This window comes from Choloepus didactylus, chromosome X, assembly GCF_015220235.1.
Source record: "Choloepus didactylus isolate mChoDid1 chromosome X, mChoDid1.pri, whole genome shotgun sequence".
Lineage (NCBI taxonomy): Eukaryota > Metazoa > Chordata > Mammalia > Pilosa > Megalonychidae > Choloepus > Choloepus didactylus.
In genome coordinates this window covers 114,702,639-114,721,266 of record NC_051334.1, presented here as the reverse complement: position 1 = coordinate 114,721,266, position 18,628 = coordinate 114,702,639, and the positions used below count along the sequence as shown (strand labels likewise).

General features: G+C 37.9%; 1 protein-coding gene and 1 pseudogene across 1 annotated transcript in view; one reads left to right on the top strand and one right to left on the bottom strand.

Annotated features, from left to right (window-relative positions):
• The window catches only part of IL1RAPL2 (interleukin 1 receptor accessory protein like 2), a 789,386-nt gene that overhangs the window by 264,243 nt on the left and 506,515 nt on the right, over nucleotides 1-18,628 (top strand). The gene's annotated exons all lie outside the window — the stretch shown is intronic.
• On the bottom strand, nucleotides 6,324-8,194 carry LOC119523593 (annotated as a pseudogene).

Genomic DNA, 18,628 nt, shown 5'->3' with positions numbered 1-18,628 from the left:
TCACGACTCCACCATCTTGCCCTGCCTCCCCCATGCTCTTTCTAAATTGCAAATTCTAATCACATCGCTCCACTAGGCAAAAATACTTTGAGTTCCCATCAGCGAGGCCTTTGTAATCTGGTCCCTACCTCATATACCACCCTTCACTACTTCCCTCCTTTCACTAATTATGGATGTATTCCCATTCATAAGCTGATATTTCAATGATACAGAAACATTATACTTCCCTACATACCATTCTTTCTTAACTCTCTGCTGTCAACCGTGTTTCCCCATCATACACTCATATCCTAGAGAGTAAAGTGGGTGCCTATACATCAAAATTGCCACATCATCTATCATAGTGCCTGACTTATAATTGGTGTTTAATAAATATTTGTTGAGTAAAGGAATGAATGAAGTGTTAAATGCCAAAAGATGACTTTTACTTAAAGCCATATATTTGTAATATGAATTAGTATGTAGCAACCATTATCCTCTTGATCTGCTTAATTCAGAGTTTTCTACATTTTTTTCTTAAAGCACAGAGGTATTGCTTTGTAACATAATATTCCACACTATCTTATGGGTCTTTAACATGCATAAGGGAAGTTACTGTATTAGTAATAGGAAGCCAATTCCCAGTGTCTTAATTAACCAAATTTCATTCTTTCAAATTCTGTCAGAGGGAGATATCTTCAGAGTTAAACTATCCATGGTATAAGTTTTTGCCTATGATATATCAAGGGTGAAATTTAGCTTCATAAATCTGCCCTTCAGTTAGCATTCTTAAGGTAAATGTAATAAGAGGCTGACTGACAAAAACTGAATTCATAAAATCAGCAAGTAAATAAAATAATGATGAAATAAATTAAAGAACTGGAATCATTATCACCAACATCACAATAATGCTTTTTCATTATAGCATACAAACATTTTCACAGACATTTTCTTAATTTAATCCTTGGAGGTTGCGGTGAAGGACTCTGAAAGGTAGGCAAAGTACTTATTATTATCCATATTTTACACATGAACAGAGCTTGTGATATTTGGTTCATTTATTTCAGCCAATGTTGTTAGATTTCAATTATTTATGAGACTCCAGAATGAATAATAATCATGTCATATGATGTTCCAAGAAGTTAGTGACATCTAAGGAGTCTCAGTATTTAGCATAACTTTGGTTGTTTCAAATATGCTGAACTGCAAAACGAAGCCACTAGGCTTGAAGAGGACTGACAGTGTCTGAAAATTAGAAAGAAAAGGTTTAGCCCAGTCCTAATGGTTATTTACTCTGAATACCCAGGGAGAATCAGAAACCTGTGAAGTTTTGTTCAAGTAAACAAACAAAACAAAAGGTAAAAATGATGCCCTCTGACTTTGACCTCAGTTGATGAAAAGTAAGTAGAAGTTTAAACTAGGTATGATTACCTAGCAGTTCACCAGTATTTGAATTACTGAATTGTCAACAAAATGTATGTCATATATTTTAAGACATTGTGTAGCATGCCACAGATCTCAGGAGAAGATGAGGAACTTTGACAGTGACATAATTTTAAAGGTGCGAAGAGCGTATTTGTGAGTTATGAGCCTTATTCTCAGTAGTCCTATTAATACATTTATCCCTCTTAGTGAAAGTATCTCATACATCAGCCATGACAATGTGCAGTGTTCTCAAATTCATGTATGGATGTATATGTATGCCTTCAGTATTCCCATCAGATGGTTGTGCTAAGGATTGGTGAATGACTGAGAGAGTGTGTATGTATGTTTCCCCTGAATTGTGACTTTGATGAAAACATTGACACTTTCTAATAGAACCCTTTTTCAGTTTAACAAATCATAGTGTACATCTGTTGGCTATACTCTTGATTTAAGTTCCTGGTTCTTTTAGGCATCTAGTTTTAAAATTGTGAGACTGCTACAAAATAATTAGAACTAGTAAATTGATTAAGAGAAGTTTTCCAAGATCCTGGTGGTCTCATGAAGAGTTCAATAAATACTTTTGATATGTACATATATAACTATGCTAGGCACTTGGACATACCTCATCTTATTTATTTTTTCACAGCAACACTGTGAGGAAATTATTATTATTTCCTCATCTAAATAATGAGGAAACTGAGGCTCAGAGAAGTGATATGACTGGCCTCTGGTCATAAGCTTTCTACAATCATTTTTTTTTTAAATTTAGATTTTTTTTTATTTAAAAAAATCAAAATTGTCATTTCTTCATCATTGTCATCAACAACTGTAAAATATATAAGGGTACATTCAATTTACATTCCCAAAGTGGATCATCATTTTTATATTCTATGAAATATGTCTCTCTAAATATATAGGTATAGATATATGTTCATATGTCCACATTATGCCAGAAGGCAAGAGAAATCTTCATATATATATTTCACATAAAATAACCAAAACACTAAAAGTAGCAGCAACACTGGTCTTTAAATATGTAAATTACAGTAGATTGTTCCCAAAAGGTAGATATTTTGGTAGCTCTTTCATTATTAATGTTATCTAATATCAACATACAATTTACAAATGCTGAGGTCTTGGTCTCATCTTTAAATAAATTAAGAGTCTAGATTCAATAAATACTATACAAAAAATAATTGTAGAGCACGGACTGCAGAACATTCTCCAGCCCAGAGAGGAAGTCATACCAAAAGATTTTGGGAAGAATCAGACATAAAGGAGTTTAAAGGCATACATGGAATCTGAAGGATTCCCAAAGCAAAAAAGAATGAACTGACAAAGCTCTCTGAAATGTTGTAAACCTAGTCCAGAGAAATGTGCAAATGAGGAAAAGAAGGCTCTGCAACCTCTCCATGGCTTTGTTTCATTTGAAGTTGGCATTAAATTGATGAACAACTGGAAAATTTCCCCATGAACAGGGGATAGAATCATTTCTCACCAGAAGGCAAGACACTGGATCAGGAAGTTGATGTTTATTTTTCAGCATTTACATTTTTTCTGATGACCAAAGACATAAAAAACCAAAATTTCAACAGGACCTTGTATCCTTAAGCCTGCCTGATAAATTACACAGCATGCCAGGTGGCAGGAAAATCCCCTATTCCTGATCTAAGGCACTGGGCCAACATACTAATCCTGTCAACTTGAAAGGAATCCCCAAATATGGTGGGACATTTATAGTGTGTGAATGGGATATAAGGGATTCCTTATACCTAAAATCGCTTACGGAAGTTGCTTTTTATATTTTGAAGATTATTCAAAACAGATAAATTCTAAGTCTCACAATGGTGTTGGACCTGTTTGCCTTATAATAAATACTTCCATCTGACACTTCTATAGTTTATATCCATTTTCAAACCATGTCAAGTACTATCTCAATTGACTCACACACACATACACACACACACAACTTGTGAGGAAGCCAGGATAGGCTTTCATGTCCTCATTTCAAAAACCAGGAGAACTGAGGTTTTCCATACCAAAGTGACTTAACTGGTCCACAGTCACACACACTAAATAATTAGTAAGGACTTTTAGTAGGACTCAGCTCTATAGAAGGGTTACTTACTGTTCCAGTTTGCTAATGCTGCCATCAGGCAAAATGCCAGAAATGGGTTGGCTTTTATAAAGGGGGTTTATTTGGTTACACAGTTATAGTCTTAAGGCCATAAAGTGTCCAAGGTAAGACATCAACAATAGAGTACCTTCACTGAAGGATGGCCAATGGCATCTGGAAAACCTGTGTTAGGTGGGAAGGCATGTGGCTGGTGTCTGCTCCAAAGTTCTGGTTTCAAAATGACTTTCTCCCAGGACGTTCCTCTCTAGACGTCTGCTTGCTCCTGGGTTGCATTCTCCAAAATGTCTCTGTAAGCTGTAGCTCCTCCAAAATGTCACTCTCAGTTGCTCTGAGGTCCCTCTGTGTGTGAACTCCTTTATATGACTCCAGTGATGCAATTAACACCCACCCTGAATGGGCAGGATAACACCTCCATGGAAATTATCCAAACGTTTCACAGTTGATTGAGTCACATCTCCATGCAAACACTCAAAGAATTCCAATCTAATCAACACTAATATGTCTGCCCCTTCGAGATTGCATTAAAGAATATGGCTTTTTCTGGAGGACATAATATATACAAACCAGCACACTTATTTTTAAGAACAAGGGCTTGGTAATAGTTCTTTTCTGAAGAATGATGTACTTTGAATGGGGTAGAAAAAAAGGAAAACTGAGTTAAAGAGGAAAAGAAAAGGAGAGACAAGTAGTACCACTCCACAGTATCATGAACTTTAAAAGAAATAATCAAAGTGTATTTTAAATGTAGAAAACAGATTTTTTTTTAAAATACTGAAATATTTCAGAGTTCCAAATAGTCTCATTTTGGAATTGATAAGTACGTCTTTAAGGAGTTACTGAGGCAGACGTTGACACACTAGCTCACAAAGAAATTTTTACATAAATTCCATGATTCCAAAAAGACTGGTTTATAAGCTAGTAATTCTCCAATCATTTCCAGGATCATGCTCCCCCACCCCAATCTCACCTAAAGCACAATACAGTTACATTAAAATATTTGTATATTTGACTCTTTTGGTAGTTTTCTAAGGTGTGGATTTTACAAAATATCACTACGTTCTTGCTGTGTCCTGAGGAAAATGAGCTTTTTCTTTCTGGATCTAAGCTGAGAAATGGAAGACTGCAATGAATTTAGAGCTTTTTTATAATTTTAAATTTGTATTCTACTCAGAGAGATGCCAGAGAAGAAGAAAATTTTTCAAGACCATATTAAATTTTAAAAGCTGTCAAATTTCACATAACCTTAAGAAAATTCAGTGACTCTTAGCTTGAGCATTCCATAAAGCAAAATTACATTAATTCAATCAAAAGGATTCCATTGCAAAGAAACTTGCCTATAGCAGTAATCTATGAACTGGAAGACTTAGGTTCAGTGTTCTGTTTTGTGACACTTTGAACTATTGGTTCTTATTTTTATCAGCAAATGTGTTTTAAAGAAACAGATGAGTTAAAAATGAGGCCATTCTTGATACCATTGTGTAACATAAAGGAGAAGTTGCACAAATCCTTTTTTCCTTCTCAGGTGCCACCTCCCCCAGTCCACTTACCCTAACATTCATATACTATAAATGCCCCTCCAGCACTATCTCCATGGCCCTCAACAGATAGACTACAAGTAAATGATGCTTTGGCAAGCAGGAAACTGGACAATTCTTAGAGCTCTTCTGAGGTAATGGAGTCTCTCCTCCTCACATTCTCTTGGTTAAGAAAGAAGTCTAGAGGGATGAGATAAGAGACAAATGGAGATTTGATCATTGGACTTAAACAGTATTCTGATGGATGGTTTATATATGATAGATTACCACATGTCCCCAAAGCATCTTCAGTGAAATCCTGATTGTTACATGAAGAAATTAAAGCTGTGTGATTAGGACAAGCCACAGTTTCTCAAGGCCATTATGTAACTCATTACAACTTAATTCTTACACTTTTTCTAAAAAAATGTCTGGCATACAGTAGGTGCTCCATACATGTTTGATGACTGACTGAATGTTTAAGATCTGTGATTTAGCTCAGTGAGATTATAAGCTAAAAACAAATGTTAGAAAAAATCAACAGGGGGATGTGAAAGGAAATGAAATAAGCTTCAGTGGCAGAGAGATTCCAAAAGGAGTCGAGAGGCCACTCTGGTGGGCACTCTTACACACAATATAGATAACCCTTTTTAGGTTTTAATGAATTGGAATAGCTAGCAGTAAATACCTGAAACTATCAAACTACAACCCAGAACCCATGAATCTTGAAGATGATTGTATAAAAATGTAGCTTATGAGGGGTGACAATGGGATTGGGAAAGCCATAAGGACCACACTCCTCTTTGTCTAGTTTATGGATGGATGAGTAGAAAAATGGGGGAAGGAAAACAAAACAAAACAAAACAAAAAAAAGGCACCCAGTGTTCTTTTTTACTTTAATTGCTCTTTCACTTTAATTTTTATTCTTATTATTTTTGTGTGTGTGGTAATGAAAATGTCAAAAATTAATTTTGGTGATGAATGCACAACTATATAATGGTATTGTAAACAATTGAATGTATGCTTTGTTTTGTATGACTGCATGGTATGTGAATATATCTCAATAAAATGAATAAAAAAAATCAACAGCTACAGGTTATCATCAAAGGCCAGGTCACCTTCTTTTGTGCTGTTTCAAACCATGAGAGGCTTAAGTTCAAATGTTACTGAACATGGTGTTGTATGCAATTCCATATTAACACTGTTTATCAGACACCCTCTTATTTCCAACATGATTTTACTATAATGATATGATTGTAGGTTTTTTTTTAATCTATAAATAACTTTTCTGAAGACAAAATGATCCATTCTTTCTGTTATTCTTCAAGCTTTTCTGCCAAATATTTATTCAAGACTGGTCCACCCTAGAGTCAAATTTATTAGCAAACCAATGTCCATCTTTTATAAGCCACCTTAATTCTGCTGCTCCATAAATACACACACTTTTGAGGTGAGAGCCAATACAACTGGGATAGAAAAGGTCTTCATGATAATACCATTTGACAAAACTGGTCTTACTCTGTAGGTGAGGCACATCTTGGGCTGACCTGGAAATCTCACCAGGTACTCCTGGTACCCAAATTAAGGTAGCCCAAAAGTGTTCATCAGGCAAGTATATCTTTAGACCAGCAAAAAGTCTTTAATGAGGGTGTTGTTGAAAATATACTTAACAAATACTCGGTTTAAGAGAAAATAAGCACTGCCAACAAATATCTCAATGTTATGGGGTGGGGGTGTGTTTCCTTGAAGATGTTTGTCCTTATCGTTAGCTTCACGTATTCATAAGGCACCTGTCTGAGTTCATGGTGATCAAGTGAATCTTTCCTTTTAACTGTTAGGTGGTCTCTGATATATTTGCTCCATCAAGTTTCTTCAATTACGATACTAATTCAAAGTTTGATTTCAGTGGAAAATCTTGCCCACACTGGTTGATACTGAACTGAAGATTTGAGAACGTCTGACAAGCAATTTAAATCAGCCCAGAGTCTGGAAATTGGGCATATTCCACAGCCTCTAATTTGGAAGCAATGAAAATATTGGAGAAGCACTTAGCTAAATTGTTCATAGCAACTTTGAAGGTTTCAGGTGACTTGTGGTCATAATGGTTGCAGTAAATATTGTGACATTTATATATAGGACAGATTAGTCTTTCAACCATAATTGCATCTTTGTGAACGACCAAAGAATAGGCTATCAGGAATCTTTTCTCCTCCCATGAAACAAGCTTTTGATGGTACCTTCTTAAGGTCTGTGTGATGGTTAGGTTCATGTGTCAACTTGGCCAGGTGATAGTACCCAGCTGTCTGGTCAAGCAAACACTGGCCTAACAATTGCTGTGAGGACGTTTGTGGCTGGTTAATAAACCAATAGGCTGGTTTATGAAATCATCAGTCAATTGACTGCAGCTGTGACTGATGACTCACCAAAGCGCGTGTCTTCCACAATGAGAGAATGCAATTGGCTGGATTTAATCCAATTAATCAGTTTAAGACTTACAAACGAGACAGTTAGAGGACCTTCACTTCTTCTTCGGCTGCCCAGTGAAGCGTTTCCTGAGGAGTTCGTAGAACACGTTTGTCGAAGATCCCAGTTCATTTCCTGAGGAGTTCGTCGAAGTTGCCGGTTCGTTTCCTTAGGAGTTCGTTGGACATCTTCCTTGGAGTTGACAGTTTGCTGACTGCTCTACAGAATTTGGACTCGTGCATACCCACAGTTCTGTGAGTCACTTTTACAAATTTTATAGTCAGAGACACCTCTCATTGATTCTGTTTCCCTAGAGAACCCTAACTAATACAGTCTGATAAATCTCACAATCGCTGGTCATTACCACAACATATTCATCATCCAAGTCAATGATGTCTTTTCTTATTTCCAGACTCTTGCCAATTTCCAAAGGCTCCTGTTCATAGACACCTGAGCAATTAACTTCATACTGGAGTTCACCCATAACGTGGGTGTATCTGTTTTTTACAAAAGGTGAAGTACTTAAGGAGTACTCAACCAAGTAAATGCCTCTTTGAGGGAAGAGGAGTCTTCTCACATTTAGAAGTTTTAATAAGAAGAACAGCCATAGAATTAAAAATAGGATGAAAACTTTCTGCTCTAGTGGGTATTTAAAACAACATTTAAATCTCTTCATTCTACTTAACCAGTTGGGCAACATCTACTATTAAGCCTTTACTGTAAGCCCATAAGTAGCAAGTTCTTGTGAATATGCTGTGTGATACGCTATGCTGTGCTTGTATTTCTGCACTTTCAGATATCTTTCATGGTGTTCCATGTCCTCCTAGGGCCAGAGGCTCCCAGGGCCTGCCTTACAGGTTAAGGGCCACAGGGACAACAGGCAAGTCAATCCCAGTTGGTTTGTTCTTTCCGTCAGTCGTCAATCGATGTTAACTCTCTACAATCATTTAATATGTCTGTGCTTTTCTATAAAATGAGTATAACCAACTCCACGGTACTGTTTGATCAAATGAAATGATACATGTGAAATGGCTTTTGTACACTCTGAACCACCAAGAGATGTTTATTGTTGTCTAATTTTACAACCAGCATTGGATTGCCTAATGGACAGATTAAGCATGTGCTCAAAGCCTTAGCAATGTAGTAATATCAACAAATCTTGATGACTATTTTAAAACATGGAAGTAGCCAGGAGAAAAAGTAAATCCTTTTGGATTTCCTGACACTTCTGTTGCAGTTTAGAATTGTCTTTACTTTGAATTATATATGTTTGGGGTTATGATCTCTTCAAAACTGAAAGACTCTAAATGTCTTAATCTAGCCCTGGTTGAATTCTTGGGATTTGGGCATTCATTCATTTGTTCACCATTTCCAAAATCTAATAAAAGTCCTGTTTTTCTTTCCTTCTCAAATTCTCAGACAATTACCCTTTGATAATTCACTGCCAATACATTAGATCAGGCCCTCATCATGTCTGGCTTGGACCATTGTAGTAGTCTCATAAACAGTCCCCCCTTTCCAGTTTCTCTCTTCTTCTAAATGAATTCATTACTGTTACTACTTACAGACTTTCCTTTCCAAAACTCTGCTGCTTTCATTTAGCAACATGTAAAGAAACCCTGTTGCTTAATCTCTGTTAAGAATAAACCCCTCTATTTGGTTTTTAAGACCTTTCAAACACTGGCTCCTGCCCACCTATTTGCTCTCTTTTTAATTCTGCCCTGAACTTCTATTCTGGTTAACCTGACCTCCTCATTGTCTTCCACACAAGCTGTGTTAATTCCTGCCTTCATGATTTTGCTTTTGCTATTGCCCTAACATGCCATGTTCTTTCTCCTCTCCATCTATCCAAATTCTCACTAACTGCCAAGGTTCAGCTCAAGCCCTGAATCCTCTATGAATTCTTCTCTATTACTTCAGGTGATGCTCAGCTCTCCTTCCTCTGATTATTCTATTATAACTATAGCACACATTTTAGAATTAATTGCTCTCTAATTATTTGGTATGTGCTGGTTTTGTGTCTGCAAGCAGACTGTAAATCCCCAGAGAGTTTAACAGAGCACTCCATAGTAAGTATATAATAATACAACAATTTTTTGTTATTTGTTTATTAGGTAGGCCGTATAGAGATTCTATGAATTTACCATTACCTAATGTGACTAGATGGAATCAGGAATAGTGCGTAGGGTTATGTCTGTCTTTTTTCATTCACAGATGTTTGGACTTTCTTCAAACACTGAAATCTTGGTTCTAGAAAAAGCCAAAAACCACTTATTCAATCATTTTATCTCCTCTGGGCCTGAAAGTATACTCACTCACATCTGTATTTAAGTATCATAAGGAAAAGGAGATATTCTTCTTAATCTAATTTTAGAGATGAGAAAATGGAGGCTGAGAAGGAACATTAAAATGAGGAAGAGATGCTTAAGCTGGGTCATAACAGACTTAGGATATTCATAAGAAAAGATGGGTGAAGGGCATTCTAGACATATAGAGCCCTGGAAGAGATATGATGTATCTTCAGTGCATTCAATAACTTGTAAATAGCACAGTATGTCTGGAACCTAAGGTTAGTACAAGGTGAGTAAGAACAGGGAAATAAAGGATACAGTTTGAAACCATACCTCAAATGTCTAAAATTGAGCTTATTACATTTACTGCCTCCTTCCCAACTAACTTCTCATCCTATTATCCTCCTTCTCAATGATTTCACCGTTAACCAACCAGCTTCTGTTTTTAAAATTTATTCGTATTTTTAAAAGTATTTACAAACACACTTCCCCTTCCCCCTCCCTCTACCCTGCCCTGTAACCTCTAATCTACTTTCTGTCTTTGGGATTGCTATTTCTAGTTATTTCTTACAAGTGATGTCATACAATTTCTGTCCCTATGTACCTTTCTTATTTAGCTGAATATAATGTTTTCAAGGTTCTTCCATTCTGCAGTATTTCTCATAACTTCATTATTTTTTATGGCCAAATGGTATTCCATTGTGTGTCTGTACCACATATTGCTTATCCATTCATTTGTTGATGTATATGGACTATTTCTACCTTTTGCCTGTTGTAAATAATGGTGCTGTAAACATTGGTGTACAAGTGTCTGTTTGAAGCCCTGTTTTCATTCTGTTTGTGTATATACCTAGAACCTATCCAGTTTCTTAAGCCAGAAATCAGCTGTCATCCTTTACTCTTCATTTTTCCTTACCCTCTCTACATGGCCAAATGCCAAGTTCTGATGAATGTACATCCAAATTAACCTGGGAATTTATTAGAAATGCAAATTCTGAGTCCCAACACCAGAACTGCTGAATCAGAAACTCTAGAGCTAGGGCCCAACACTCTGTGTTTTAACAAGTCCCTTAGGGGATTCTGATGCATACTAAAGTTTGAGCACAAATGCTGCAGGCAATGAGGAATCACTGAGAGGCTTGAAACAGGAAAGTGACCTAGCAAGATATACATTTTAGAAAGGTCATTCTGGTATTTATGTGGAGGATGGATTGGAAGGGAGTAAAACTAAAGGTAATAACACTAATGCACAGGTGTAAAAGTAAGGAAAATCATGTGTGTGAGGGGTATATATGGGAACTCTATTTTCTGCATGACTTTTATGGAAGACTATAACTTCTCTAATAAAAAAAAAACTGAACTGAAGGTAACAGTACCAGTTAGTAGAATAAAAAAAGAAATTCTAAAAAAGAGATGATGAAGGAATGAGCTACAGTAGTAGCAGTGGATATGAAAAGAAGATAGATTTATAAGATATTGAAGAGTTAGAATTGATAGATTTATGTTATCATTTGGATACATAGGGTAGAGAAGAGGAAGTAGCAAGGTTTCATATCTTGCAGACTAGATAAATATGATGGTCAGAGTTTGGGGAAACATAATCAATGCTTTGTTTTTCTGATTCATTGAGATGACTTTTAGTCATCAGGTATAAATATTTAGGAAACAGCTGGATATTTGAGTCTGGACCTCAGGATAGAGGTCAAGGCTACTGATAAAGATTTTGGAGTCAGCAGTGTGCTAGGAGATAGTAATGTCTGAATGGATTAGATAACCCAGGGTGAAAAGAGAACTAAGGTTAAAGTTCTGGAGAATACTGATATTTAAGGGAGGACTTCAGAGAAGACTGAGGAATGGCTAGAGAATTAGGGAGAGAGCCAGAAAATTAATGACATGGAGATAGAAGGAGGATAGAATCTAAATGAGGTCAACAGTATCAAATGTCATAGATAGATCAAGTAAGATAAGAACTAAGTTATTGTATTTGTCATTTAGGGGGTCACTTATGTCTTTAGCAATAGCAGCTTCAGGGAAATTTTGAGAGAAGACAGCAGTGAATTAAGCAATGAATTGGAATAGAGTAAATGGAAACTTTAAATATACTTTGTGAAAGGAAGGAGAGTGACAGCTAGAATAAGACATAATATCAATGGAATTTTCTTTTATTAACTGAGAGAATTGTTTGTTTTTGCAATCTGAAAGAAAAAGAATGAGTTAAGAAGGAAACTTTGAAGGTACAAAAGAGAGAGGGAGAACTTGATGGAGTAAGGTCTTGGGGGATAGGTGAGGAGATGAGAACCAGGGCACAAGTGGAAGTTGTAGCTTTGAATATTGTACTATCATTATTTATTAATGTATTTGTCTCCACAAACTAAATTGAGAACCCTTTAAATGAATGGACAGGGTCTTATTCATTTCCTGGTGTAACAGGCTCAATACATGTTTGTTGAATGAATAAAGACCACTTCTCAGTTTCTTTTGATGCTTCCTCTCTGCCCCACTTACTCTTTGTTGTTTTTATTCCCAATTTTCCATCCTCAGCAATCCTTTCTTCTTGGTATATATTCTCTTTCTAGGAGATAATATCCAAGTCCAAATTTCTCTTCTGAGACAGAAGAGGCTGAGTTGTGGCTAGATCTTTTATACTAAGGGTAACTGAATAATTATACTGCTTCAAGCTTTCTTTTTTCTTCCCATTGAGCTATGTTAAGTAGAATTTGATTGGCTTTGAGGAGCAAGACCAATATGTTGCAGACACCTGATGTATACCATTTCACTTCTTAATCTTCCTTTCAGGCCCCTCCCCAAACCCTCCCACCACAGGAACTCTCCATTCTCATCCCTGTTCACTTCTGTCAGTAGAAAGTAACCCTTATTGTGCACCTGCTTGGTCTGGGAAGAACTTCAGAGAAGCTTTTAGATGGTGATTCCAAAGTGAATGTTTTGACTTTGTTGACCTGTCATTTGCTGAAGGAAATTAGCAGCTTTGCAGTAAAAGAGGGCATATTATACACAGGTTGAAGCATGATAAGTATTTTTGTCCCAAGAGAAAAATCTGATCTAAAGATATATTTGATTTTTTCCATGTATGTAATTAGGAATGACCATTTGAAATAGAAGCAGAGATGCCCAAGAGCCCAATTTTCAAAGTAGTAATTTGCTATATTTATTTCAAAGTATGGCTCGATGGCTAATTTTAGGAAATGCCTCGGAACTGAACCAATATACTTTAAGAAGATACAAATGTTTAGCTTTTAACCCTTCCACACTTGCTTTTAAACAATTCTAATATTTGCCTGTGAATGAAATCCGTTATACATATAAGAAAAAAGGGTGATTTTCCTGTCAGTGTCTTTCTGTAGCAAATATAAGGTTAATTAGCATTCCAGCTGTTATAATAAAAGTACATTAATCTTTCTCTAGGGCAAGGCTGGTCTTATTTTTCTCCGTTGTGCCTAATGCAGTCTAGATGAAACAGTAGAAACTCAGTCCATATGTGTTGATTTGAAAATGTACAGAATCAACGTCTTGTCCTCTACCTCCTCCTTGAGAATATCCCTGGTAACCCTATATTTAGAAAATGGGTTCTTGTCTAAGTTTGGAGAAAAGGTTATATCTGTAGAACAGATGTTCATTATAGCTCACATGCATATTGAACAAAATTTCAAATAATTGATGATGTAATTTGTATACTGTTCAGAAATCTCCCTAAAAGGACCACTAGAACAGGAGGTCGGTAAACTCATCGTCCTATCTCTTCTGTTCCCTTGCTGACACCACCAGTGTTCTGGGTTCCAATTCTTTGAGTCATTTTTTATTCCTGTACATTTTTTAAATCTATAGACTTTAAAAACATTTGGTTACTATATACTAATATTGCTTGACCGGTAACTTTTTGTCTTTTTCCTTATACAATTAACATATTCAGGTCAAAAATCAGTTTAAATATTGTCTCTAACAGGCATTCATCCCTTACAATCCCTCTCCTTTATAGAAGCCCCTTCCTTGGTGCTCCAAAAGCACTCAGTTCTTCCTTGTATCACAACACTGATCATCCTGTATTGTAATTGCCTGTTATTTTTGTCTGTCTCTTCCATTAGACTGAGTAGACAACAAGCAGGAACTATCTGCTGTCTTTGAATCTCCTATAGCTGGTACAAAATCTGGTGCATAATAAATATTCAAAATACATTTGTTAGCTAAATCAATGAATGATTCTCCAGTATAGCCAAATTTGCTAGCCTACTTCATTAATCTGACATTATTTTAGTTATCCATTTTCATTCATTTATTTCTGAGCACCTATGATGTGACAGGCACTGTGCTGAGTACTCAAAATATAATGTGAATAAAATAGAAAAGATCCCTACTCTTAAAGAACTAATAATGCATTGGTGGAGGGAGGCACATAATAACACAAATAAAGGTAAAATTACAGCTGTGATAATTGTTATGAAGAAAAAGTACACAGTGCTATAAGAGCTAATAATGGGTCAGAATGGGAACTTGACCTAATCTGGGAGGCAGTGTTGCTTGAGGTGAGATTTGAAAGATGAATAGGGGTTATTTAGGAAAAAAGTGGGAAAAAATGTTCCAGGAAGAGCAAACAGTATGTTCAAGTGTCCTATGAGGTTGTATTAGAGGTAGCAAAAAGGAGAGACAAGGCAGAAGTAAGCAAAGGCTGAATCATGTAGTACTTTATAAGCATGTTAAGGATCTATTGCCTTTATCTGAAAAGCAATGGGATATATGTACTACAACACTCTTGATCTTTGTGTTGTTTTCCAGAACTTCAAATCTTAGTCTTTGTAGTATTCTGTTTGCACTATTCTTCACTTCTATTCTAATCGCCACTTCTTTCCACTTATTCAAACCTTGATTGTTGTTCAGGTCCCATTCAAGTTTTATGTCTTCCAAGATTACGTCTTGATTATTTCATTCTGGATGGAGTAAACATTCAAGTTGTATAACTCTGATTTGTACTACTGATATACTCATTATAAAAGCTCTTATGTCATCCAATCTTATATTTTTTAATGGTTTCATATATGATTTTAGGCTCAAGGAACTACGTAGTATTCATCTTCTGAATCCCCCTTAACATTCATAACCCTGTATTTTATTCATCCTGCACTCTCAAGATATATCGAGCTATGAAAGCAGTTACAAACAAATAATTGGAATAGATGAAAGGAAATACTTTGATATAAACACTATTCCCAATGACATAAGAGAAACCATTTGAAAATGCAAAATAGAATCACTTCAAATGTTTTTATTGACTACATCATAGCAATTCTTACTCTGAGATGACTTTTCTTTTCACTATGTTTAATCAATCAGCATTTCTCTCATTCAACAAAGATATATTGAATGCATGTTATAAGCCAGTAATTATCCAGGGCACTGGGGATTAAAAGGTGACTATACCATGGTCTTGTCCATCATAAAGCTTAAGAATATGATATCCATAGCTATTAGCGATAAGCACATTTTAATTCCCCCCCAAATTATTTGGGATTCCTTGACAGTCATAGTCCTTAAGCATTTTGCAAATGATGGATTTCATTTTCATAGGAAATGCAGCCTCACCAAAAGCTTAGGAATAGAAACTCTGGGTATTGCAGAATGCATTTAGCATTAAAGTAATGCAACAAAATACAATTTCCTCTGTGATTATTATACTTCTTGATAATAGAGCCACTAGGCACTGCACAGGTTATTTAAAAAGCAGAGTTTTGTAGGTATAACAACTCATCCATAATTTTCAGAAGGACAGGTAATTTTATAGTGCTTCAATTTGTGAGGCAATCCAGAGCCAAGACCCTCTGAGGTCAGTGATTCCCTTTGTGATGCTACTAGAGAGCTGTGGGGAAGCCCAGAGATAGACTTCAGCAATCAGCTGAATTAGTTTTCTTGAAAATTTAATTATTAGTGTTTTAAAAAATGTATTTATTAAGAAAAGTTTAGCCAAGCATATAGAATTCTGGATATTCACCCTAATTTCTGAAACTTACTCCAACCTGACTAAAATCTCTTTCCTATTGGAGGGTGTATTAGTTAGGGTTCTCCTTGGAAACAGAATCAATGAGAGATGTCTCTTATTATCAAATTGTAAAAGTGACTCACGCAACTGCGGGAGCGCACGAGTCCAAATTCTGCAGAGCCGTCAACAAGCTGTCAACTCCAAGGAAGACGTCTGACGAACTCCTCGGGAAACGAACCGACAACTTTGACGAACTCCTCAGGAAACGAACCGGCAACTTTGAAGAACTCAGGAAACGAACCGACAACTTTGACGAACTCCTCAGGAAACGAACTGGCAACTTCGACGAGCTCCCCAGGAAAAGCTTCACTGAGCAGCTGAAGAAGAAGTGAAGGTTCTCTAACTGTCCGGCTTATAAGCCTCCAACTGATCACCCGGACCAAATCCAGCCAATTGCATTCTCTAACTGTGGAAGCACGCCCCTTGATGAATCATCAGTCAGCTGCAGTCAATTGACTGATGATCCGACAAACCAACCAGCCTCAAATAGCCTCCCAGGAATCGTCAGGCCAGTGCCCGCTTGACCAGACAGCTAGGCCACCTAGCCAAGTTGACACATGAACCCAACCATCACAGTCCACCCCTTGTCAACTTGGCAGTCGTACACATCACCTAAAACCATATCTTCAAAATGAACGTTACAGCTTATGCCATATGATAAGGGGATAAGACAGAGAAGAAAGCAAAAATATTTTCTTCACAGACAAATACAAACATAATCATCACAAAACGAGGAGGAAATATTCATATCATCATAGTCCTCGTTTCTGTAACTGGTCACGTGGCCGTAGTTCATATTTATCACGACCTTCTTCCACTACCCATTCCATGTTCCCTTTACCCTCAGCAAGCACTTCAGCTGGCCGTGGTTCTTTGCCTGGTGGGGTGACCCAAACCTTCATTCCTGAAGTTTCTTGGCCATTGGTAGTCCTGCCTGGATTGGGTTGTTGCAGTTTTCCATTGACTTGAATCACGGGGCATGGTAGTACTAAGAGACGCCCCAGGGGATCTCCTGTATGCCAGGAAAACTCTTCTTTACTTCCATTGTGTAGTTGCAGTGCTATTTCCCCTTGATAGTCAGGATCAATCACCCCAGCCAGTACAGTAATCCCCCTACTTGCCTGTTGATTCAGAGGCATAAGAAGCCCAAAGTGGCCAGGTGGCAGCCTTAACTTCCAGTTCAATGGGATTATTGTTGTGTTTCCTGGTGGAAGCACTCCTCCTTTTGGAACCAAGACCTGTAGACCAGCAGAGCTTAAACTTGCAGGGACAGGAAGCAAAAATTTCCCTAGTGGATCACTAGGAGTGATAGTGAGTGGTGCTACTCCTGTTTCCACCCCTTGATTCCTGGACCCATGAATCCTGGCTATGGGAGAAACAGCACCATAGAGTGGACGCTGATTCAGAGCATACACAGCCTCCTGGAGAACACTGCCCCAGCCCTGCAAGGTATTGCCACCTAGTTGGTGCCGTAATTGAGTCTTCAATAGGCCATTCCACCGTTCTATCAACCCAGCTGCTTCTGGATGATGGGGAACATGGTAAGACCACAGAATTCCATGAGCATGTGCCCATCCCCTCACTTCATTTGCTGTGAAGTGGGTTCCTTGGTCCGAAGCAATGCTGTGTGGAATACCATGACGGTGGATGAGGCATTCTGTAAGTCCACGTATCGTAGTTTTGGCAGAAGCATGTCGTGCAGGGAAGGCAAACCCATATCCGGAGTATGTGTCTATTCCAGTAAGAACAAATCGCTGCCCTTTCCATGATGGAAGTGGTCCGATGTAATCAACCTGCCACCAGGTAGCAGGCTGATCACCCCGAGGAATGGTGCCATATCGGGGACTGAGTGTGGGTCTCTGCTGCTGGCAAATTGGATACTCAGCAGTGGCTGTGGCCAGGTCAGCCTTGGTGAGTGGAAGTCCATGTTGCTGAGCCCATGCATAACCTCCATCCCTACCACCATGACCACTTTGTTCATGAGCCCATTGGGCAATGACAGGAGTTGCTGGGGAAAGAGGCTGATTGGTATCCACCAAACGGGTCATTTTATCCACTTGGTTATTAAAACCTTCTTCTGCTGAAGTCACCCTCTGGTGAGCATTCACATGGGACACAAATATCTTCATGTTGTTTGCCCACTCAGAAAGGTCTATCCACATACCCCTTCCCCAGACTTCTTTGTCACCAATCTTCCAATCATGTTCCTTCCAAGTCCCTGACCATCCAGCCAAACCATTAGCAACAGCCCAGGAATCAGTATACAGACGCACCTCTGGCCAGTTCTCCTTCCAAGCAAAGTGAACAACCAGGTGCACTGCTCGAAGTTCTGCCCACTGGGAGGATTTCCCCTCACCACTGTCCTTCAGGGATATCCCAGAAAGGGGCTGCAGTGCTGCAGCTCTCCACTTTCGGGTGGTACCTGCATATCGTGCAGAACCATCTGTAAACCAGGCCCGAGTCTTCTCTTCCTCAGTCAACTGACTGTAAGGAACTCCCCAAGATGCCATAGCTGTGGGCTGGGCAAGAAAAGGTAAGGTGGAAAGAGTGGGGGCCATGGGCATTTGGGCCACTTCCTCATGTAACTTACTTGTACCTTCAGGACCTGCTCGAGCTCTATCTCGTATATACCATTTCCATTTTATGATGGAGTGCTGCTGTGCACGCCCAACTTTATGGCTTGGTGGGTCAGATAACACCCAGCTCATGATAGGTAACTCAGGTCTCATGGTAACTTGGTGGCCCATGGTTAAGCGTTCTGTCTCTACTAAGG